The sequence below is a fragment of the Strigops habroptila genome, chromosome 1, assembly GCF_004027225.2.
Source record: "Strigops habroptila isolate Jane chromosome 1, bStrHab1.2.pri, whole genome shotgun sequence".
NCBI classification, from domain to species: domain Eukaryota; kingdom Metazoa; phylum Chordata; class Aves; order Psittaciformes; family Psittacidae; genus Strigops; species Strigops habroptila.
The window spans coordinates 40967631-40992882 of NC_044277.2; the positions used below are offsets into that span (position 1 = coordinate 40967631).

General features: G+C 35.8%; 1 protein-coding gene across 1 annotated transcript in view; it reads left to right on the plus strand.

The window, feature by feature from the left end:
• The first annotated feature begins 2151 nt into the window (after nt 1-2151).
• ST18 (ST18 C2H2C-type zinc finger transcription factor) overlaps nt 2152-25252 on the plus strand; it is a 97111-nt gene continuing 74010 nt past the window's right edge. The window contains 1 exon segment of the mRNA XM_030503993.1: nt 2152-2273. The gene's annotated coding sequence lies outside the window, so the exon portion shown is untranslated.

Here is a 25252-nt window from a genome sequence, read left to right on the forward strand (position 1 = left end):
AAAAAGGATCCAAGTAGTAAAGACTTCATTGCTCATAATGCACATAGGTGGAAATCAAAACTGAAATTAGGTCCAGTTCATCATCTTTGATAATGAAGAAGATTTTCTTTGAATTGTTATAATGATGTTGATCAGACTTTTGACAGTATATTGACTATATGCTGTTAACTGGTATTTTTATGTTTCAAAAACTTGAGAGCAGTTCTGAAAGCATAACTCCTCTTCTGGGAGGAACATCCCTACTTTGGGAGTTACAGATTACGTAGGTTTAAAAAGCTGGTATGTTTCACTGGAGCAATATTACTGTCTTTCTGCGAATATTTGCAATTTCTTTCCTATTTTGTTATTTCCTATTAAGTCAGCATAAGAATACAAAATAAGATACTATTAAAATTAGAAAGTAAACTTATTCACTGTCAGTGTTATAACCCCAAACCAGAATGTCAAATATAAAGAATTTATTACTTTCCTTTACTTTTTTATTAGTCACATGCTTCATCTTTGCTTTCCTGTCTTCCCCCATTTTCTTTTCATAATAAACGCTAAAAACTTAGAGTAAGAGGGAAAAACAAAACTTAAGGATTGAGAAAGGGCGATATTGAAATATCCAGAGTTTTAAACAAAAAATTAATTGGACAACTGCTTCAATAATAACTTGACATTTAAGTTCTAGCTATAAAGTTATCCAAATTATCACAACCTCCAGATACAGATTTTTTTTCCTAAAGTGTTTGCCTCTGTTTCTTGTAATTTAAACCACAAGCAGTTAGTGCAAAGTTATCTAAGGCTTTTGAACCATGAGATGGTCCAGCGGCAAAGGCTCCTCTTCACCTTATACACAGGTAAATGTGTGCCTCAGTATTTGCTGAGGGATATACAGGATGAAGCTGTTATTCTGAAACCAGTAAATATCTGCCAGTGCCTGTTTTCAATGTTTCTGCTTGAGATGATGATTTCATGAATGATATTTGGCTTTTCCCATTTCCTCTGTAGCCCGTAGCTCACTGTGGTGGGTTTGTTGGATTTACTATAAAGGTTCTGTTCGCACCCTGTGGGTTGGGTTAAGAATTAGGATTTATGCATTTACTTCTACTGTTGCATTGTTTATACAGCTTTGGTTTAGTTTTGATCCCTTTTTTTTTTGCCTTTGAGGCTCTTCCACAGTGTCAGCTGCTGACTGATAGTAGGAGAACGGCCTCGTGGTGTGAATGAAAGGGACCTAGCGGTTGGTAAACAGAGATAAGGAATAAATAGAGCACAGGCAAAAGGAGATAGTTCTGTGGGAGCCCAGATTGCTGCCAGTCTGTTCAAGTGAGATGCAGTGCCTGTCCTTTTCCCAGATTAAATTAGTGTGCGAAATCTCCAGTGACCTCCTCCCCTTCTCCCCATACTCTTTAGCCAAGCTGAACAGCCTCTGCTGTAAAGTATTCATTTTATCCAGGGACAAGTTGGACAATAGAACTCTCCCTGTTACTTATGGACAGCTGTCATGATTCATAGGGCTTTTCAGCATTTCATTTTTCATAAGAGTTAAAAGGATTTTACCTTGTAACCGATGAGAGTTTAGAAATGCAAAGACACCAGCCCTGAGGTTGCCTGCAGTAAGGAAGTTAATAAATAAATATCACCCCCCCACACACACATATCCCCTCCCCAATGTGTGAAAGGCGGTGTATTTTGTTAGTGCTGCTCTTCTTATTTAAAGGGGTTTAATTGTGATAATGTGATTACACTGAAGCATGAACTGCAGGGAGAAATTAACAAGCAGAGAAACAGTGATATGCAGGGCCCCCAAGGTTCCCTAAATTGAAGGTGACCAGTGCAAACCCAGTGAGTACCCTTTTCCCTTCTTTGCCCTTGCTTTTGCCTACATCTCATATCACTTTATTACCTGCAAATAACTCCCAAGAAAGAGTAAACCCTCATGAGATACCTCTGAGGTCCTGTATTTTTTTTAGTGATTTACTGCAAATATATTCAGCATTTTGACTGATTAAATAGACCTTCGGCAACCTTGAGGGTCACTGTGTAGAGTATGTACATAGAAAATGCATCAGCCCATTGTACCCTGGCAGCTAATGAGATTGGTCGTTAAGTAAATGACACAAAGCCTACAAAAAAAGCTTAGCAGCTCACTAGAGTATCACAGAGTGTCCCTGCACACCACACAACGACACAAACAGTGGACTAACCTAGCCCACCCCTGCTTTATTCTACATCACTGCTTCCCTGATGTCAGCGTGAGAGGCAGAACAAAGGCTAAAAGGCACACGGTAAGTCAGTCTGACAATTATGCCCTAGGGAGAAAGTAGAGCAAATCTTAGCCTAACCATGGGGTTGAAAGTCCGTTTCTAGACAAGTAGGTCATAATGAAGGGATTTTTCCCCTTCCTGTCAGTTCACGAAGGGGAGAAAAATGTCTCTGGAATCAAGGTTGGGTTTGTTTCTTGCTTGTTTGTTTCATTTTCTCTCCATCTGATTTGCCAGCTTACAAAAGTTTCTGGAATTCGGAAAGTAACGTGAAACAGTATGTTTTCTGATCTAGATACTGCAATTATAGTGTAGTGAAATAAATATTCTTTGTAAGAACTGCCACACAATAAGCACTGCCTCAGATGTACATCAACGTCTGACAAACTTTACAGACAAAAAAAGTTTCTTTTTACTTCTCTGTAAAATTCTGCTGAAAATGTGTTCTATGTATGAATACACATTTAAATCCATTAGCCAGCTACTTACCTTCTTAAATACCTGGTACAGTTTTTACAACTATGCAGATATAAATGAAGTTGTTACTGTAATTTTGGGATTTTTTTTAAAGCAGATTTTTACATGCTATCTCTCTCAGTGTTGTTTTTTATATGAGCTGAAATTAAAAAGTTGAAGATTGCTGTTATACAGTCACTACTTATTTTCTTTGCACAGCAGCAAAATATTCAGCTGATATGTTAGAATAGCAGATGCCTGCCTGTGTAACCAGTGATAAAATCTTTCATAGCTGTGTTTCAGTTTAGTATCTTAGGTCTCCTTATTTTGCTGAAAAATGGCAACAGGAAGTTGCTAGAAAGTCTTGTTTGCATTGCTAAAATGTTTCTGTCTGCTTTGCACTTTAGAAGCTCAGGGGATCTTTGGTTCGAAATGACATGATATTACTGATATTATTGCAAGATGCCTGTGTGAATTAAGCAATGCTTCTCCCCTCCTCCCCTCGCAAAACCACTGAAAACCATATGTTTTAAGAATGCTTTATCAAATAGAGACAGTTAAATAAGTGGGGATTAGATATCAGCCTGTGTTACAGTTGGTTTTTGTGGTGTTTATTTTTGTTTTGTTTTATTTTGTAAAAGTTATTTAACTCAGGAAAACACTTGCCAATATGTGTGTATTTAGATGTCTCAGAATAACCTGTGCACTTAATTAAAACTCTACATAGGTCACAGAAGTCACTTCATTATGATATGTCGCTTACCCAGGGATATACTTTTTACTGTACGGACAATAAAAGTACCATCACAGCTTACAGGAACTGAGATAAAATGTAATATTTTAACATCTGCATTTGATGATTCCTTGCAAAAGTGCATGTGCGTATGCATATATACAAATCCTCATGTTCATATTTATATAAAATTTCTACACAAGCAAAAAATTATGTTTTTCTATATAATATCCCAGTTCACTTAAACTCAGTCTATATTAAGTAACAGTTATATCTGCTTTTGCATTTCAGAACAATTCCAACTTAGGAAATTTAACTACGAAGTAAACAAACTTGAGTAAAATTTTGTGTTTAATTTTATTTTCCATGTTTTTAAGATGTGTGTATCTCAGCAACATGTTTTCCTTATGTTACCTCAGAAAATGTGAGATATGCGGGCATCAGAAAACAAGCTTGCTTTCTTAGCTAAGTCCTATAATTCCTACCTAATTCATACCTAATTGCCAGATCAGCAGAGATTTAGTAAGCTATAGACTTACAACAGAGTTTTGCTTTGAACTTTGTAATTGATAGTAAGTTTTCAGATCATTTTAACAGGTAATATTTGAGGATATTTTATGTTCAGGTGCATCATCACAGCTTTTTAAAAATGAGCATATCCCTATCACAGTCATCACACTTTTTACATGTCTATGTGAATGAGAAAGGGTATTTGATATTTCAGCATTCACCACATTAATGACTAAGTTCAGCTGTCATTTATCCTATTAAAAGAAGAGAGTGATTTCATAGAGGTAACACACATGCAGCAGAGCTACAAAAAAATCATACTGCTACTGTAATCTGACAGGCTGAGCCACAGTGAATTTCAGAAGTTTATAACTTCATTGCATTTTCTCTTGTTTGTCATTTCTTTGGTACTCCTAAGAGAAAAGAAAGCTTGATTTCTGATAATTGATGCTGCTCCTCTGATCTCCCTGATAAACTATGTAACACACTACATTTTCAGAAACCGCTTTTCGATAGACTTTTGGGACCTTACAATCCAATATAAGGCCTTTGCACATATCTTTGCGCACAGTTCCACGGGACAACAGTGTGAGTTGTGCATGCGGATCTGAAGAACTTTACGGCATTAAACTGTTGATTTGAATAATTTTAATTCAGGTTTTGCATGCTTATAGATTTTCAAGACAGTAATCCCAAAATATCTGATATTCCTGGTAAGCAAGTATCTCTAAGGTCGGTCACAGACAATCCTCCTGAAGGCCTGGCTCTGTCGCTCCAAAAAAAAACATAGCAAATAACATACAGAGTAAACTTTGCACTCTAGTACATCCATGCTAGAAGCATCTAGACCTAGGTGCTATAAGCTAGAAGCATCTATACGAAGCATCTAGACCAAAATCTATCTGTTACTCCACTGTTTAATTTTGGAAGTATATATATATGTGTAACTGGGACCGGGTCACTTCTTGTAGTTTATGTGCGCATAGTTGTGGATTATTAAAAACTGCATAAGCAGAATTGTAAGTATCTTGAATCACTTCAGACTAAAGATACGGTTCAATTAGTGATAAAAAAAGATTGTCTTCCTCTTAACTTTTTTTAGTGCTTACATAAAACCTCTTTGGAGGAGAATCACTCTCATTTATGTTCATAGAAGACTTCTAATAATACTAGCAAATTTTGCCTTTCTAAATGACAGATTTCTGGTTCAAAAAGGTGATAACCTAACAGCAAAAGTTACTTTATGATGAAAAAGAGGCTTACCTTCTTGGATAGGTGAACACTGACAAGAGAATTCGTACACGTGAGTGATTCCACTGAGGTGAGGTCAATGGCTCACTTCAATACAGTAAAGCAGGTGTTTTGAAGATGAGGGGTTTATTGATTTGCTTAATTAAATTCAGGTAACATTTGATAGCTCAGTTTTCAGGTTTGGTTTCATGTGTGAACTTTTCCCTTCATTAAGGAACTTTGGTTAAAAGGAGCTAGGTTTTCATTTAAAGACGTGTATTTGAACTCGGCTTCATGAGGCATTAGATTAAAAAAAAAAAAAAAAAGCTTTAGAATTTTTCCAAAATATAATTTCATATGAGGATTGGAGATCCCAGTTTGTTCTTAACAATGTTTCTTCAGGTGATAGGAAGAGTCACCAGGTCAGTTCCCTAAATCTCAGGAGAAAATTTGACACCTCCAGTGTGTGTCCCCGCTGCAGCACACGTACAGCAGCTGGATTGGCACAACATAGTTGTAATGGCTCCAGAGGCACTGTTATGGACTATCAGGTCAATAATCCTTATGCTAAGAAGGATTTACATGATACAGAGTAATGGGTCTGTCATTTCTGAAGTAAAAATCTACTTTTTAACGAACATTGAAATACTCTTCACATCAGAGATATTACAGTAGTTAAAAAAACCCAACACACATACCTTCTTCCAATAAGAGTTTATATTTAAATGTTTCAATAAAATAAATGTTAAAATACTGTAGGTATACAGCTACAGTATCCCAAAGAGAGATTTTTCTGAAAATGTGCTTGTTACTGTTTTCACTTCTTTTCTTCTTTGCTGTAGTAGAAGAGTGTAGAATATTTTCATCCTGTCTTCAAAGAGCATTTTTATGATGCAGTCCAGAAATAGATTGGGCTTAGGGGGCTTTTTGGTTGTTTTGTTTAATTTTTTTACTGTGTGATTTTCTCCTACTTCAGGCAGAAGTTTGACACAATCTAACACAAACAATCTAAACCTTGTTACAAAAGTAAGTTTGAAAGTAAAAGGACAGTGGTCATAGAAATACAATGTTGTGATTTTTGTCTTAATTTATCTTCTTTTCTATAATTCAATGTCTTGTGACTAAAAAAAAAAAAAACAAACCTCAAAACATTTAATAAATTCCCCACATTTTGGGGAAAAATATTTTCTTCCTTAATAATGTGGTTAACTCAGCCTCCATACAAGGTATGGAAAGTCACAAAATCCTGAACAGAAAGAATGACCATCATAGTACAAATGAAGAGGCTGAGTACACATGACATTTTCATTGTATCTCTAACATTTTATAAAATTAAACACCGTTTTGAAGTATGAGTCTGATGGGAATCATCCTATATATAAGCATTCAACATTTAGTGAATAAAGTGCAACTGAAAGCATAAATCACTCTAAATAACATTGACAGTTGTTCAAAAGAAACACATATTTAAAGCTCAAGTGTATGGTCAGGCTACTTTGTGGACAGCTTTCTTATTATTTTTGTGAGATACAGTAGTGTCTACAAAAAGGGTTAAAGAAAATGCATTCTGTTGCATCTGCTTACTAAATCCCTTACTTTAGTAGAAATTCAAATTTTGTAAAGATTATTCGTTTTATTGATGCATATAATTATAATCACAAGCCATCTGCTGATTTGGCAGGCATGGTTAAAATTCTCTAACTCTCATAACCTTTCAAGTACAGTGCCCTTGGGACTCTATTTCACTTTTATATTTTGGAAAACATGTAGGGACAAACAAGAGAGGTCATCTGTCGAAAGTCAGACCTGTAAAATATTAAAAGAATAAAGATCATGATGACTGCTCTTGTTTTAATAGCAAATAAAGTATTTTTGATTTTATTTCTGACTTCAGGAAGGATTATACTGGTTTCCATCATGCACTTTGGGAATTTGAATTTTTTCTAGGGATTAAAGCTCTCTCCTAGCACTCCTGGGATCTGGGTTCCAACTCCAAACTGGAAGAACAAATATTGTTCATTTTGGTTGTCGCAGGTGAATTAAACATATTTGACCTTGTCCTTAATTTTTCTTTTCATGCAATTTCCATTACATTTCTATTTGAAATGTTTTAATAAACACTATTCTCTATTTTTTTTTTTTTTTTAGAACTTGCTTGTATTGAGTTTCACAGAGAGGCACCTATTACATATTTAGCTTTTTCCAATGAAGCTCAAAAGAGAATTTTAATTTAGAGGGCTACATACAGTAAGATATAACATGAGTGGCTGACATTCTTTGTCCTAGTCCTTTAGAAATACATGCCTTTATTTGTATTAGCCTACCATCGAGCAGCAGCTAACCACAGTTCCAAACGTTTGGGCTTTTTGCCTGTGAGAAGTCTTGATCTACATTTTCTTGTGTCCTTCACTATGTTTAGCCAAACCATTTTGTACTTGACGATTATTTCTTTTTTTTATCTTTGTTGTTGTTGTTGTTGTGTTACATGTGGTATTACTGTGCTGCTTCTAGCAGAAAACATCTACAAGGGGGAAAAAGAATAATCTGGGAGATATTCTTTATGTCATAATACAAAAATGATTGCATTTCACTGAATCGTAAGGTATTGTCAAAGTTTTGAATTAAGAAAAAGGGTGTTTTAGAGAGAAAATAGATGAAGGTGAAAAAACTTGGTGCAGAATGGGATAGTCCAGTGACTTCCTGATATTAGCAGAAGACAAAAGACAATCATCCCTTAACAGAACTGTCTAGCTTAATGTTGTATTGATGTGTATCTTGCAGGAACAAAAGATGCAACTCTCACTTCTGTTTAATTAGTGTATCTGAAGGCCTGTATGCAACATGCATGCTGCTTTACTCCTTTTGGAGGTTTGATTCTCACCCCACACCCTCATTATGACAAGCAGGAGGGAAATGCACATGTTTGAAAGTGTCTTCACAGCTGAAACTAGGGAAACAGGCCGAGAGTAGCTCTGGTTTATTTCACAACCAATTAAGTATGACATCTGTTGAAACTCAGGAAATAAGTCTCCCTTCCCCCATTCATACACTTACTTAAGCTGCCAGTCTTTTGTTTGGATATACTGAATTTTACCCACAAGACTTTTTGGGGTTTTTTTTTTTTTTGTTTTGTTCTGTTTTGTTGGGTTTTTTTTTTGAGTAAACACACAAAATAAAACAATGCATAAAGACTATTTTTTTCAGACTAGGTTTCACTGAATGCATGTGAAAAAGCCCTGCTTGACACTCACGAATCAAGCAAATAATTGTGTCAATAATTCTTTGCCTAAACACTCACCTTACATGCTGAAAGAAAGGGCATATTTGTCGCAGGCAATGTAGGCACAATTACATTTTCATTTTTTAAAATCTGGCTCTTTTTGGCTCCCAAGACCCAACAAAAGTTGCGAGAAGGAATACAGATTTTAATTTCTTTAATTTTGTGGTTGAAAACTTGGCACGGAACAGAAGATGCCAAAGTAGGACAGGTTAAACAAAACCTGTTGGTTGTTTAAACCAACCAACCAACCAAACAGAATTAAATGCAGAGCCATTGTCACTGGTGATGTCTGTTTTCTCAAGTATACAATAGTTCATATTAAACCAAGCAAAAAACAGATAAACTTAAATAGCAAACTCAGATTTAAGAAAACTTTTGTATTCAGTGTCATATAATAATAGTTCAAGTTGAGAGACACTTCCCATTATCAGGCACTAATCCATGTGATGCATTTATTTATCAGGAAAACTTCTATTCCTTCATAAAACACTGTCCAATGCTAATATTAATAAGATCATATTTCAGTCCATATCAGCTCTCAGAGTTCAGTTTCCCTCTGTTCTGCTTGGAACTTGATTGTCTTCATTCCTCTATATCTAGGTAAAGAAATATTTGCCATGTTTTTTTTTTAGTCTGCCTCTTGACATTGGATTCTCCTGTGTCTCTGAAGCCACACTGTTCATAGGAAAGCTGTGACTAACTCTCTAATTTATGCCATTCACTAGTGCTCCCTTTTATTTGTTCATCAACTTCATTTTGTCTGCCAGTTCTTTCCGACAAGGACTGGCACTGCCTTCATTCCTGGAGGATGGTTCCCTACTCTTATTTCTCTTGCTTTTTCATCTCTATTTTAAAATACAGATCAGAGCTACCTAGCGTACGAGTTATTTAAGCTATAAGATGCTGCTCAGTGATTGCCATAGGTTCCTTGGTTAGGAATCCTCTGGTGAAATATCAGTGTGCACAGTAGAAGTGTCTAGACCTGAGCCAGTCATCCAGATTCTCTTTACAGTCAGTAGAAAGAAAGAGACATTTCTTGGATGCGAGTCATCTCACTCCGAAGTAGATGTATGAAGTAAGATAGATGTATCACATATCTATACAGCAGCAGCAATGCCTGCAGGTTGCCTACAGGCTACCCAGAGATGATGGGAAGCCAATGATTATTACCTCAGAAATATGTATCTGCATTTCAGGCATGTAAAGGTAGGGAGGTGAATCCTGTCTTTTCTGTACAGCCTTCAAACTACTAATGGAGAGCAGAAAAGCAAAACTGAATATTGCTATGCAGTTCAGAGGACCAAATTTTGTCCCTGAAATGTGCTATTTAAAAAAGGGAAGGGGGGCAATTCCCTGCTTTTCTTAGAAGTCTTTATATATCCTTTCAGAAAAGGATTTCTTTTCTCAAAACTAATTCTTAAAAAATAAGAAATCATCAGTAAACATATAATGATATCTGTTAATTTCAAAATACAGTAGAGATTTCTACTTTAAACCATTTGGATTTTTTAAACACTGACGATAGAAACATTTCCAGACAGCTCCACATTCTCTTTTTCCTGTTGGTCACTACTCGAGCTCTGTAGGCACTTGTAGTGGTGCCTCTGTGATTTCTTTCTCTTCTCAGGCTTTCAAGACTGTTTCTCAGTCTTCAAGGTAATAGAAGAATAGACTAAATGATGGTTTTGCACTATATCTGTGGGTGATTATAGTAATTCAATGCTCCTCATGCTATCATAAAAACTACAAGCAAGCTTTCAATTCAAAACTTCAGTTGCTGAGCATACTTTTCATAGATATTAATTATTGTTTTTCATGTTTGAAGAGATTTGGTGACACAAATTTTGATTTTTGGAGGATTATTTATTACACCCATAGCTTTAGCACATAGGTGTGGGTTTTTTTAAAGAAATCTTCATCCTTTAAAGCTCATGGGGCAGGTCCTCAAAGTTTTGTCAGATTGAGATGAAGTGCTTAAATTGTATTTCTAAGCAGGCAACTCAGAATTTCTTTGGGCATCAGAGCTGGGTGGAGCTCCATTAAGTTGTGCTAACCCTTATGTAGTGGGTGGTCCCTGTGAAATATCATGTGCCTACACACTACCCAAATCTGTACCATGAGAGGCACAGGCTGGCCTTGGAAGCAGGGCGCCATAGCTAGGTCTTTGTCAGTCCTTTGCTTTTTCATACTCTTTCACTGAGGGGAGCATAACCACAGCAGTAAACTCTGCTGTAAGATTATGTTCAGCTTGATCTAATTTATGACAATGAGTTTTACAAAAGGTTAGTAACCATTTGTCTCCAGTAGCACTTTCACAGATGAGACTCAAAGTCAATGAAAATCATGCCCAAAATTGTGGGCATGCAAAGTTCATTATGGTATAAATTGACACCAGTTCAATAAACATAACCTTTTAGACTGATTTAACATTTATCCTGAAAAGCTTAACCTGCTCAGATACAATATTCTCAGAATTTTCTTCCCAACAATCAACACTTTATTGGCTGCCATTAAAAAGTCTCTTCTTAAATATCTCTAACCCATTTTGAATAGCATGAGAAAATAAACAGCTTTGGCCCTGAATACTTTGGTCCCAATGTTATTTATAACACCAGCATTAGTAATACCTCTCTTTTTTATTGTTATTAATGTGAATATTGTGCTACTATGTTAGGATCACAGGGAATAATACTGTAATATTGAAGAAGTACAAGTTGCTTTCAGCCTTCAAGCAGCAGGTTCAGCATTCTAGACACCTTTCAGGCCATTCAGCTTGCTTCCCTATTTATTTGTGGGGTCTTGGTGTTTATTTGTTAGTTGCATGATGATCCCTATCTTTTAAATTTAGAAACTGCACGGCTCCTTGATGATGTTTTAAAAGTAAAGAAATAAAGTTTTTAAGTGTACACACTATGGAAAATATGATTTTTGACCCTAAATTTGTTTCTGAGATACCATTAGGTATGCCTCCTCCCTCCTGAATCTCCAAGAGGGATCTGCATAGTAGACTATCATCAACCCCATAGGCTCTTCAGAGAAGCTGTCTTCTAGCATCCCAGCTGCTTCAGTGTACAGCATGAAGGCTACTTCTAGCAGAGAGCTAGTGAGCCTTGTTACTTGCAGAGTTCAAGTTAAGCAGACTGCATCTGAGGAAAGGGTGAAAATCAGTCCAAGGGGTTAAGTTTTCATATTCGCTAAACGGAGAGGACTTTTTCCCAGTTTTCCTGCCTGTGGATGAAGAAGGCATAATCTCCTTGAGAACTCAGGAAAAGATTAGCCAGTAATATGTGAAGACCTTTGAGTAGATGGAGAATGCCCATGCTATCCCTGAGAATTCTTTTTTTAACATTAAGAGTGAGTGAGATAGTATATTGGAAGAAGGAATAATCTCTTAAGCAAAGGGAGAATCTGAGACAAAATGGGCATTACATAACAAGTTTTCCTGGCCTGACCTGGGTGATCAGGGGTTCCTGTGAATCATTAAGCCCAGTTAGCACATCTTCAGGAAATTCAGCTTCACATAAAATTCCGACACTAAACAGAATTGCTTCTAATAAGGCAATAAATATCTGCCTTTTAAAAGATTATAATCACAGAGCTCACATTTTCTCATTGCTTAGAGTGTCTGAAGTTGTCGGTATAGCTTACAACTTCAGGTGCCCGAGAGAAAGGTAGTTAACTACAGTAATGTTCAAAGGAAAGAATACTGCTCCTTTCCCAGATGATTATTCAAGTAATCCCTTGAAATCCCATGGTGTTTTTGCCTTGGTATATTCAAAAGCAAATTTACCATATTTTGAGTTGCCAGTCCTGCAAGGTTAACCTGGACTTGGAAAGCTTCAGTTTCTTCTGTTATCATATTCAGATGACCATATTCCTGCCTCAGATTTTTCAACCACCATTATCTCATATGACAGCTAGCAAGGAATTCAGCCTCAAAAAATATCTTCATGAATGAGCCTGTTGCAGATACAACTGCAAATAGTTGAGCTCATTCTCACAGAACATGTACTGTGTGGTGTCCCTGCAGTATATGGTGAAAATTTGCTTTCTGTACTAACAGCTGCAGATGCCACTCCAAGGAAATCTGCTCAAATCAGGGCAACCTCTATATAGAAAGCTTTAGCATAGAATCATGTTCTGAAGACCATGCTAGCTTACAGTCCTGCCCTCAGTTATATGAAAACCAAGCATTTTCTGATTGTTGATCCAAATAAACTCTGTCACACTGACAGTCTTTAGCCATAGCCTTCAAAGCCTCCCAGAAGAAAGCTGGAATAACCACTAATGACTAACAGTAGGTGCTCACTGCTGCCATGGAGGAACCCATGCTCTTAATTTCTTGACAATAAAAGGTGTGAATCCCCTCCCTGTTATTAAAATTAGCCTTTCTAAATGCCCCCTAAATTTTTTACAGTCCTTTAAGAGGACATATAAAAATTATATATGACGATCAGTCTTGATCTTTTACAGCTATAAAGAATATATCCTGTTCATCCCAGCTAGAAAATTGTATGTTCTATTTACTTGTTATTGGATTACCTTCTAGAATTATGTAAAGACATTAGCAGGTTACTGAAAGCTTTAGATCATTGTCTCATTAGATTTTGCCATAAAAAAAATTCAAACTCTTTCCTTAAATGCATTAATTTTTTCACTATTATCTCTTCTACTACTTAAAAAATATTTTATAAAGAATAAATAAACATCCTCACCTAACCATCAAGTAAGACAAGCCAGACAGCTACACGGATCTAATCTTCCTTATATAAACTATTATGCAATAGTAGAAAAAAATGAATTTTTATTAGTTTTCATGTTTTTAGATTCCTATTTTTGTTTATTAAGTCAGTAACTTTCAGAACACAGTGTTGGTCTGAAAAATACAGTTGTTTCCATGAAAAGAGACATGGGAAAAGAAGGAGGTTTTGTATTTTTTTTTAAACTGCTTTGCGAATTCTTTGCACAACAAACCTCGCCAATATGTAAACAGGGCTCTAGCTACTGTGTTTGTCCACAGCTAGAGCTACAGATGAACACAGTGTAGTTGTGTGATGACAGGAACAGCTGACTCATTAGTAGAGAGCAGTGAAAGGTAATTAACCCTGGGAAAAGTACAGCTGCCATGCGAGCTGTTCCTTTTTGTAGGATCTGATTAGAAATTAGTGTTAAACCACTGATTCTTTAAAAAAAAGTCATTGATAATTCACTTTCTCTCTCAGGTGCGGCCCCTAAAAGGGGATACAAAAGGGGGATACAAAAGGTCTTCTATCTAAACAGGCCTTTTCTGAGAGAAGTACACACCTGTTTGGCTGCTTTTGGACTTTTCTTAACCATGAATGTTGTCCCAGCTTTTAATGCTTTGAGGACACCCTTGAAGTCTACGGGCAGTGCAGAGAATGCATTGTCAAAATGATCTGAGGTAGAACATCGTTAGTTGCCATAATGGTGCTTTTAGTGAGGCTGATTTAAACTCACAGCTACAACTTCTTGTGCCAGGACATAGTTCTGATGCAAAATGATGCAGACCTCTTCAAAAGAAAACAAAAATCTGTCTCCTGGGATAGGTGAGCACAGGATAGGACAAAAAGGATTATGCCCTGAGCATGAAAGCCACCCCTCAAGTCCACCCCTTTTTCTGCACACATCTTGGCCTTTGAGGTGCCAACGGGAGAGGCAGAACCCATGATTTAATGTGACATCCAAACAACAAGCCAGCCTATGACATATATATTCAGACACCTGATACATCGCTACTTGTCAAGAATGACATAACTATCAAGTATAGTAGCCAAATTTTATTAATGTGCCATTGGAATTTCTAAACTGCTGTTTATTATTTACAGTTGTTGTATTCAAAACAGTTTTTAATTATCTTTGCAAGATCTTTTGGCCAGGATTGTATCTTTGTATACCTGCATGATTAATACGAAGTGTATGTGAGCATTTTCACATGGAAGTAACATGTATTATGGAAGTCCACAAGAATGTTCTGGAGGTTTTCAACGGAGCCAGGCTTCAACTAGGGAGTCTGAAGAGTAACTATGTTTAAAATGATAAAGTTTGTAAGACATCTCTCCATAGGATTATATTTTTTATTTTGCTTAAGTCAAATTTTCTGAAATGGGATGAGTAATGGATTAGTATTATTTTACCAATATAAAGTAATATTACAAAGATATTTTTATGTAGTGTTATTTTTAATTCAGTATTGTTTAGTGGTACAATGGGCCATTTTCTTACCATGCATCTAATATGCTCCCATTGAAAGAAACTTTTCTCTTTCAGTTTCTTTTAAATTAAATGCAGTGCTTACTGGGTACGATATTTGAACTTAATGTTACCATGAACAGAAGTTTATATATATATAATATATATATAAATATGCACACACCTTATTGACATTTTCAACGTTGAAAGCAAAACCACTCAAAGCAAAATAGTTAAAGTTATTTCCTAGGAGAATATTTCTTCTCACAGGAAAACAAGTGAAACAGATTTTTAAGATAAAGACCTGACATGCCAAGAGTACGGTTATCTCTGGATTGCAAATAGTTAGAACAGAAATGTGTTTTAAATTATTTTGCCATTCATCATACATTAGTTGGTACCCATTCTTCTGAGAACTGTCCTGTTCTACTTTTTCTTTTTTTTTTTTTTTTTTTTTTTTTTTTTAGTAAAAAAGCTTGAAGAGAAAGAGAAAATAGTATTTTTCTTGGAAATCCCAAGTAATAGTATAGGCTTCAAGTATCAGGTTGGGCTCCAGAGGAAGTGAAAACATGAGCAAGCTATTAAATTGATGAACGTATGAGGATGAAAATAATATTCACTACCTTAAAACATGGTTAGAAATGCACAAAAGCACTTCACAGCATTCTACATTGTTATCCTCATTTAGCTGAAAGGTGAAGAGACTTGCTGAAGGTCACAGAACAGATCAGAGGCAGAGGCAGGAAGAACGTTCCAGAATCCCTTTTTTCTTCCAGTTATTACCCATGGTGCCGCCTGTTTATGCCTATAGCGGAAGACAAGTGCCATTTTAAGAAATAACTTTGCCCTATTCCAGAATCATAAGAGGCTCTAAAAAGAGAATTTGAACTTCCATCCCTCGTGCCACTGACCTCTTAATATAACTTTGAACTCCTTTTTCCTTGCTGCACACACCTGACCCAAAGATTCACTGAGCAAAACCTTTTCAGATAAGAAGTCTGTCCCACTGAGCATTTTACATGCACGTTGGTATCTGACAAATTTTAGTCTATTTTTTTTCATATTCTTTACTACTTTGATTTTCAACATGTTATTTTTGTTCTTGGTTTGTTTTTTCCTGTGCTCTTCAGCATGTTCCCAGGATCTTCAAGGGCAGTGCATAGTGCAAGCAAGCCCCATTATCTTTAGCAGTTAGGGTCATTATAAGTCTTTTAGATGGTGGCAGACTATACTTCACATGGCACTCTTGAAGTTAATGAACATATGTGATTTGCATGTTGAGGGAAGACACACTTCTTCCCTTTATGTGACTTTGCCTTTCTTGGGACATGTCTGTCATGCTTAATGAAGAGACCTTGATCGGAAAGGGGAGGATGAATACATAGGGTAGCAGAATGGTAGTTATATTTCTTTTTATAAAAACAGTTTGTATTTTTAGGTTCATTGTTCCTTTTGACTCCATGTCAGAAAATGTTAAATGAGCTAATTAGCTGTGGGTTTTGTCCAGCATAAGAATTGCAATGTCCTAATTCTGGATATTAAATCATTCCCCAAAAATTTATCTGGAATGGCCAGAAATCACAGGGAAGGAATATAGCAACCTAGATTAAGCTTGTAAGTATTTGAGAAGTGACCACTTTTACATGACTTTAATCAGCTCCAGCACTTCTGTAGAGGTTCAATGCAATCATAACAGCACCCCTGTAAAATCGTCCTTCAAACCCACCGATTCATAACTAGCTTGCTGGAAACAATGTGCGGTACAAGAACTGTAGCAGTGGTGGCTAACAGCAGGTGTGCAACAATACCGCAACTGGACCAGAGTCTTTCTGGTGTTGAAGGAGGTTATAACAGAGTAATTAAAACAACACAATTTCATAGTTCTTAGTTATACTGATCTGTATGCTCAGGCACCTCCCACTGGCCTCAATCCTGAAACTACTGAGCACCCCTTCGATGAGCAGAGCATGGTCATCTTTAGCTGAAGTCAGTAGCAGTCCTGTCCCCCGCAGTACCTCACAACAGAGATGACTCCACTCAGGGAAACTCATCCAGGCTGAAAAAGATTAAACATGTTTTAAAAGAAAACAAACCCTGTGTTCCAGAGTCAATGATGCATGCTCTTTGAACTTTCTTTTAAAATTGCTCTGAAATCATAAGGTTGTTATGGTGTGGTTTTACTCAAAATAATGCATATCATTATAACACAAGCCTTGAAGTTAAGTGGCTACTTTAATGAAACATAGTTACCATAGTTACAGCAGGAGAACAGAGAATAACTTTTAGTTCTTTTGAAGCTATGAATTAGTTTAAAAAGAGGAAAAAGAATAAACAGGCATGCAGAAGTTTATTATTCAGGGTTTCATGCCTGATCAACTCTAAAAAAGAAAAACTCTCCCTAGACCAGGGCATTAACATTTTCCAGCTGAAATCTATAATTGCCCATCAACAAACACAAAATTACACTTCAACTCTTCAGTATGTCTGTTTCCATTTTTTTTCCCCATTTTTATTCCATTTTTTCCCTAAAGAAACAGATTTCTCCAAAGTGCTGCTTTCAGCATTTTTTTAATAACTGACACTTTACAGAATCTTGGTTGCTAAAAAAAAAAAATAAATAATGTCCTAAAAGCAATAATTCATTGCTAAACACAAATCATGAAATCTCTGGTCTAGCTGTATTATTCATTATAAACACTATCTTAAGGCTGATGAGAGGGAAATGATAATTTATCATAGTGAAGATGTCTTCTAGGACCAGCTTTCTTGTTTTTCAGCTTAGCATTGAGATGTGCTCTATCCCTGAAGTGTTAATGGAGGTCACTGCTGTTGCTCTCCTTTACTATGCCAAAGCGAAGGAGTTCCTACGTAGTTGACTATTGAGAAACAAAATTATGTTCTTTCACCTTCAGCTTATGAGCCTCTAGAGCAGTGGTGATTAACAGGACTTTTACAAAGTTTCTGTGTAGTTACAAGGACAGCTTCAATCTTCTGTCATTTTTTTGCATTAGCTATGATTATGCTTTTACCACCAAAATGCATTTATTTTAAAGGTAACAATACAGACTCAGAGAATAGCTTATGTTTCATCTATATTTATCAGCACTCACTGTACATTTGTGTCTTCATTACCAGGAAATATTAAGGGACATTGTGCCATCTATTCCTGTTTACAGTTTATTATGCAGAGATAGGAAACACTTAGCATGTAAAATGAATGTAGAAATTATTCCTGGATAGAAACACGGACATTTCCCACTCGTTGGCTCTTTCTCCTCCATCACCGGATCAGAGTGTAATTGTCAGTAATCAGGCCTGCTTGCTGCTGATAAAACCACTCTGAATGCTAGCAGCCTTCTTTGTGTGATGACTCAATTATTCCAGAAGTGCCTCATCAAATCTGCCCCATCAGCTGGGCTAATAAATAAGGAGAAGAAACTGGCCCCCCAAAGCAAATTATAAATCCATTTGCATTAACCATTTCACTGGTCCATGATCTAGGCAGAAATAAGCATGGCAGATTGTGTTAAGCTTATTTGAATATGTTTATAATGTTTACAGCATGCAACCTTTTTTTTTTTTTTTTTCCACAAGGTGTTGGAATTATCAGTCATGAATAGCATCTAAATGCAGTTATGTTAATTACAGCAAAGCCTCAGGCATCTTTGAGGGATAGTTTGTTGCTTAAATCAGGTGAAAGTTAAACCCTTCTGCTAGGCGAAATATGATCTTGCACATGGCATTGGAATTACTGCCACATTTAAAAGTAAGGATGAGTGCAAGAGATGTGTTTTTACAGGTACTGGAAGGACAACTGCCTGTGTTAATGGGCTGTCTGCACTGGTAATGTGACATGTTCTTCATATCAGAATAGAAGTAAGTAAGATAAAGTTTAGCATTATACTTGGGAAAGAAAATACAAGTTGAAACAGCAATAATTCTGATTCATGTGTACTATCTACCTAATGAAACAAGCGGAAAGAGGAGAACTCTGCCCCAAGGAAATTCCTTTCTGAAACTCAGATTATATAAAAATTATGTTTCCAAGTAAACTGTTTCAGATTTCCAAGGCTGCCCATGTAGTAGCAGTGTAGTGAGGGTGTTATAGTTAAGTACTGGAAGGCCAAATGAAATTCATTTGTTTACTCATGTGCTGAACATCACACATGCACTTAAGGATCTCTCTCCCTGAGGTGACCCATAGGTTTGTGTAGAACTTCATGTGTAAAATAATGTACTTCAGTCTGTTCAGGAGAAAGATCTGGCTGCACTCAAGAGCTCAGTATTATCTTCATTCATTTGTAATAGCATCTTTTGCTTTCACATGTAATACTAAATGCAAATACTAAATATCTTGTGTTATTTTATTTTGAGAAAGAGAAATCACTGTCCCTGTAGAAACATGAAAAATGTCCAGAAATCACAGTGGTGACCACACTGGATTTGGTTTCCTTCCATTCTCAGCAAATCACAAACTGCTGTGATTGTTCATTTTCATATTTGCAATATACCAACTAGTGAGGTGGTAAATGAGAGAAAATCAGATTCATCTGTTGGAAATGATATCCATTATAGTCAAAAAAGTTTTTTTGGGCCTTTTACAGATGTAGCACAGCTTTGTGTACTGCAACTCCAACAGATAATACAACCTTAGACTTATGGTGAGATAATTTTTGAATATACAGCATGTCTTTATGCATTATTAAATGCTCAGGAACTCTCTATTAATCTGACATGAATGAATAGACTTTTACCCATAGATGATGGGTCAACAAGAATGGTTGCTTGAAGGGATTTGTCACATACATCAGATGTTAAGGATCAGGGCCCAAACGGTGATTCACATTAGTATCCTGAAATGACTCACAGATCTCAGTAGGATGGCACTTCAGAGTCAGTACAAAATCATGTTGCACTGAAAATGGCTATAAAGTAAAGTATGAATTGCAAAGGTTCTAGGTAAATTCACTGAACAATTACATTGACAAATCAAGCAACTCATTTATTCAGCTTTTTGAGTTTATAACGTTTATTATTCTAGCTGAATTGAGGTGCTGGTTGAAAAGGGTGAAGGTTTTCTTTGTAGGCAGGCAAACTTCACCTTCAGGATTAAAATAAAAGTCTGTTCAGATGTATAAATCCTTTTGAATTCTTTACTAAATCAGACAAATGAGTTAATGGGAGCTATGAATAGACTGGGCCAAATTAAGATGCATGTGGCCTTAAGGGGAGTGATCCCATGAGAGAACCTTGGTTGACAAATAAGTAAGTTAGTTCTACCAGATTTCTGTCAACAACAATCTTATCATCAAAGTCACCAATAACCTAGATAGATGTTCTTTATGGGCTCTTGAGGTTGAGATCTTAATTTTTTGAGTTAGTATTGCAGACTTTTACTTGCACTTCTTGCAATGTCTCAAAATTTAGCCCAGGATTAATTTTATAGTTCATAAAATATACTAAAACAAAGTGTTTCACAGTAATTTATTGTGTAAGATCTTGATGTTACTGTGAAATCAACACTAACTCCTGTTTGCTACCTGAAGTATTAGAGCTCAGCACTTAGATTTGAAATGTAAGTTGGTTCTTGGAGTGTGGACATGGGTGATGCATATTTTATATTCCATTGAGGTATGTCACATCCCATGACACAGCATAATCCCACACACTCTGTTTATAACATAACAGATGCATGACATTGTAGTAGACTTTCTGTGAAACACTGTACCTCCAAATGTGGGTACTCACCCACGAATCAACTGTGTGGCAGCCAGCACCCTGTTATGTGAAAGAAATAGAAAATAGCACATTAAAATTTACTGACCAGTAACTTCTGTTGTGATTAAACACAGAGAGGTTCAGGTTTTACAGGTTTTATAAAGTCTCACTTTTGTCCTACTGTAGCACTCTCTGCTTTACAAGATATCTAATGATGTCGCATGCAAGGCAGATAGGAGTAAAATAACAAATGTCACTGATGCATGTAGTTTTCCAGCACAATCTTAAAACCTGTGCCACAGCTGAGCCCATCCTCCTTTTCTTAAAAAGAGGATTTTCAACGTATTAGTTTATTATGTAAAGTTAAATGTGAAAAGTTTTGTATAATTTCCTGTTGTTTGTGCACTTTTCCAAGTGGATCTCAGCTGTGCTGTTTTAACTCTCAGTCCCTTAGGATGGGAGAGACAGCAGATGGGGTTAGGGCAGAGGGCTGATGCTTCTGACAGCAAACGGCCTGGTTGTTGAGTGGAAGCTGTGAGCGTCAGGAAGCTCCTTTTCCCTGGAGAACCAACTAACCACTGAAGAAAGTTGAAAATGAGCCCTTTGAGAAATGCTATTAAAAGTAGTAAAAAATTGCAATTGTGCAGATGATGTGCTGCTGTGTGGTTATTCGGATGCTAATGAGTTTGACATTAGGGAACTCGAAGGGTTTACAGCTACTCCCTTATGTGATTTAGTGCTTTATTGGCAATCTTTGAAAACATAAATGAAAAATATATTGCTAATAAATACATAACATGATAAGATTTTACACAAAAGTACTGCTAAGTCTTAGACATTAGAAAGAGCTTTGTTCACTGTTGTAGCTGTTCTTAGAGATCTTTTTTTTTTAGGTTAGTGTGTTTTGAACAAAGAGGAAGGGGCAGGTAGAAAGCTTTAAGACTCCTTTTGTTTTTGCTTTGTTATGGGGTTTGTTTGGGGTTTTTTCCATGGATGTTGGAATAGAATAGTGGGGAAAGAGGCCTTTGAGGATAAACATCTTTTTCCAGCAACATATTGGCTAGAAAACTGCTTTAAAAATTATTTTCAGTATTGGGCTGTTTTGTTCTAGGTTTTCTCCCTTCTTTATGATCTTGCATCTGTTATCTGTTTCACTATTTGATAAAAGTGTATTTATTTTAATTAAAAGTTATTGATAGGATGCAACTAATATTCTATCTATTGGGACTCAAGTGGAAATTAGTCACTCAATAAACTCTAGCTTCTCTGAAAATCTGTTTAGAATAAGCCTTCTCCAATTTCAGAAATGTAACATCACAAATTTTACTGAAAAAACTTCATCAGGTATCATTAAACGAATAGTTAAAGTTTACCTTCAAGTTCCAAAAGTTTATCTGCAAACTTTGGCATAATTGGAATACATTGAATTGATAGATCTATTTTACTAAATACACTGTATACTATTTGAAAAGTACCTCTGAATTTGCAAGTGATAGTAAAATTGTAATATTTTGGTCACTAATGTCAGGACTGTTGCTAAAATAAAGCTTGTCTCTAATAACGGCTCATGGTCAGATTTTTCCAGGTTGCAAGTGCCTACAACTTTAAGTGTTTGAAGGGTTTGGGTATTCGTTATTTCAGAGTACAAGGTCCTCAGTATTGTACACTCAGATATAAATTTCTACAGCTCTTCTTCCCTCATTGTTACTGTTTTAGCCTGAGTTTCCTCATGGAAAGTAATAAAAAATGGGCATGGAGAAATGTCAAGGATTTCATTCAGTTTGATTATGGTGAGAACATTATCAGTCTGCCAAACCTTAAACTCTGATATTCAAAACTGGAAAAAAATAAAACTGAGGGGTTTTCTGCTATTACTAAAATATTTCAATATATTTCTCATTTATTTCATGGCACATACCGAACTGTTTTACTCAGTCAAAGAAGTTCTTATGCAGTAAAAACATTTGACGAAAGATTTCTGCAGATAGAAACTGAGAATATTTGTCTGTGCAAGAAGAAAAGATTTTCTTTAAACAGGTCTATTTCAAGCTATTGTAAAGGGTATGAACAATATAAAGAAACTACCATAGCAAAAGAAAAATCGCTATTATTTCTGCCTTTTAGAGGCATCATCGACGCCTTTATATCACATCTTTAAAAACCGCACAAGAAAACAGTGCATCTAAAGTGTCCTGTTTCACCTGTTACACCTATGTTTTATTTAGTATAGCTGGTTTTTGGGTTTCTTTTTTTCCTACTTCCCACCCCCCCCCCCCCCCACCTTTTTTTTTCCCCAGAGAATGAATGTCAGGATTATCTGTTAAATCAGACAAGGCATCTTGGGCTGAGTGACGAATTTGGTTCTTTGGAATCTGCACGTATTTTTACCTGGAAATAAGCAAAGGTGGGATAATATATTTATGAAAATTAATTTGAGTTAAAAATATATCTATATTAGCACTAGAATGCTATTTGATTTCATGTACAGTGTCTTGTACACTAGGACTATTTTTCTTGCAGAGCATTTACTGTTTCGAGAACAGCAATCTTCAACAGTTAGGTATAACAATATTGAAGAATTGAAAAAGATATAAATCTTTGTAAATACCTTGAAATTCTAACTTTGAAGTTTCAGAACTACACTCTGTTGGCATTACATACTGACAGGAACACAATTATCTTTAAATCTGTAAGACTCCAGGAGTAAGGATGTACTTCATAATGCACTGCTTAAATTTAATGAGAGAGATAGCATATTTGTGATTTTTTCTTTTTAGTAATGCCTATTAAGTTTTTTTAACTATATATCGGTTGGGTGGGATAAAAACTGGTGTATTTGTAAAAGATGTCAAGGTGTCAAAGCATTTATTTTCTTTTTGAATATTGACAGTTTCTTTCTTCTAAAATATTTAGTATCTAGTAGTCTAGGAAATAGTGATGAGACATTGAACTATGTACAAAATAAAAATCCAGAAAAAAAAGCCTCCAGAAAGTAGGATCAAACATCGGCCTGAGTTAAGCTTTATTTCAGCATTGTAGACTATATAATTTTTCTCTACATTTATAGAGCTAGCAGTTGCCCCTTAATTTCACAAAGCTGTGACTCTGCCCTCTAAACCCTTGGTAAAGAAGACTAATAGAAATACTTGGCACATGTTGGTTACCTAAGGGAATAATAGAACTATTTGCTGTAGTCGTTTGGCAAAAGGACATAAACATATGGCTTTGGTTTATATTCAGCACTGCCAGTTGTGCAAAGTTGCATGGATGAAGTATACAACAGCAGTGACAACTCAGAAATCAGAAGTGAGAATCAAAATAAATCATCCTCATTACAAAGCTACTCAAGCTTGTCCCCGATTTAAGGTTTATTTTGTTTCTACATGTTTTCAAGTAGTGACTTCAATATAAAAAAAATCTTCTTCTCAAAAATATGCATACTGTTAAACCACACTATAAAATGCCAAATTGTTGATGATATATATGTGTTATAAACATGCTTTAAAGTTTGCATTCAGTAAATGCACTTACTTCTTTTAATTCCCGAGAATGAATATATCTGAACCAATTATTTATGTTAGTCAACTTTCACCTAGAGAAATTAAGAATGACATTGTGTAAACTGAAGCAAAAGTTTCAAGAATAAAGATGAGATGACTCCTTGGTTAAGAATAATCAAAATCACAAAACAAGGCATATTTTTAGTAATGGTGTTTAAGAACACCTAGTGTGCAAATATTTTTTCTCTTTTCTGGCCATCAACATGTTGTTAATAGAAAGATGAACAAGAAACTTCAACTATGGCACAAGCAATGTTCCTAAAAATTTTGCGTTTGGATTTTGGATTTTTTTACTGCTAGTAATCAGAATATATAAGCTTTATCTAGAAGTTGCTTTATGTGTACTTTGCATTTCTTTTTTCATACTGTAGTTCTCAGCCTGCCATCAATACTTCATATTAAAAAACCCCATCGTATAGTGAAAGATGCAGTCAGCACATATATACAGAGACAATCAAATGGTGCTCCATACTTCTGGACAGGCTATAGGAAATGTTCTTGTTTTCAGATTTATTTCAAAAAATCTTGTTCTTTATGACATATTTCTATGCTTTAGATTCTTACATGAGTTATTAAAAAGAAACATTACCAAAAGCACTGAAAAGCTTGCTCTGAGGTTATTATTTATTGTAGGGAGAGGCACACAGAGTGTTGTGTCCTAGGCTTCTAGGACACAGTAGAGCACAAACCTCTTTGAAGTGTTTAGCAGTGTCTGACTTCAGCTTTGTAATTTGAGACTTGAGGATGGATTTGTGTTCCTTAGAAATCATCAAGGTATGGGGGTTTATGGCTAAGTTCATTAGGCTGGTCACAGATGTTGTTGCCACTATACAAACTTAAGTAGTTTACAAATTAAAAATAGTAAAGAAAAGGTATGCTTTTTTTAGACCTCTCAAAATCAGTTAAACTTTGTCCTAGAGAAATAAGTTCATGGCCAATTTAATTTTGAAAATAAGATGTAAATTTTAGTTGGAAAATCACAACAAAATGTCAGCTTTTATACTCCTTACCTCTAGATAAACTGGTGATTTCTTTTCCTCTAGCTAGTTATGCAAAAGGAAACAGGCTGCCACTCCAGCAGTGTGAAACCCACTCCAATAAAGTCATGCTTGTATAAAGATTATAATAAAACTTAAAAAGTGTACTGCTCTTATGTTAGCTCTTTCTGGGAGATTCATTTCACTTTTACCTATGTCAGTAGCACCGGCCTACCCAGGTCACAGTTTATTTCACAGTGATGTGCTTTAAAACTATCTTACCAAGATAGTGGTATCAATTTAGGTTTTGAAATTCAAACTTAAAAATG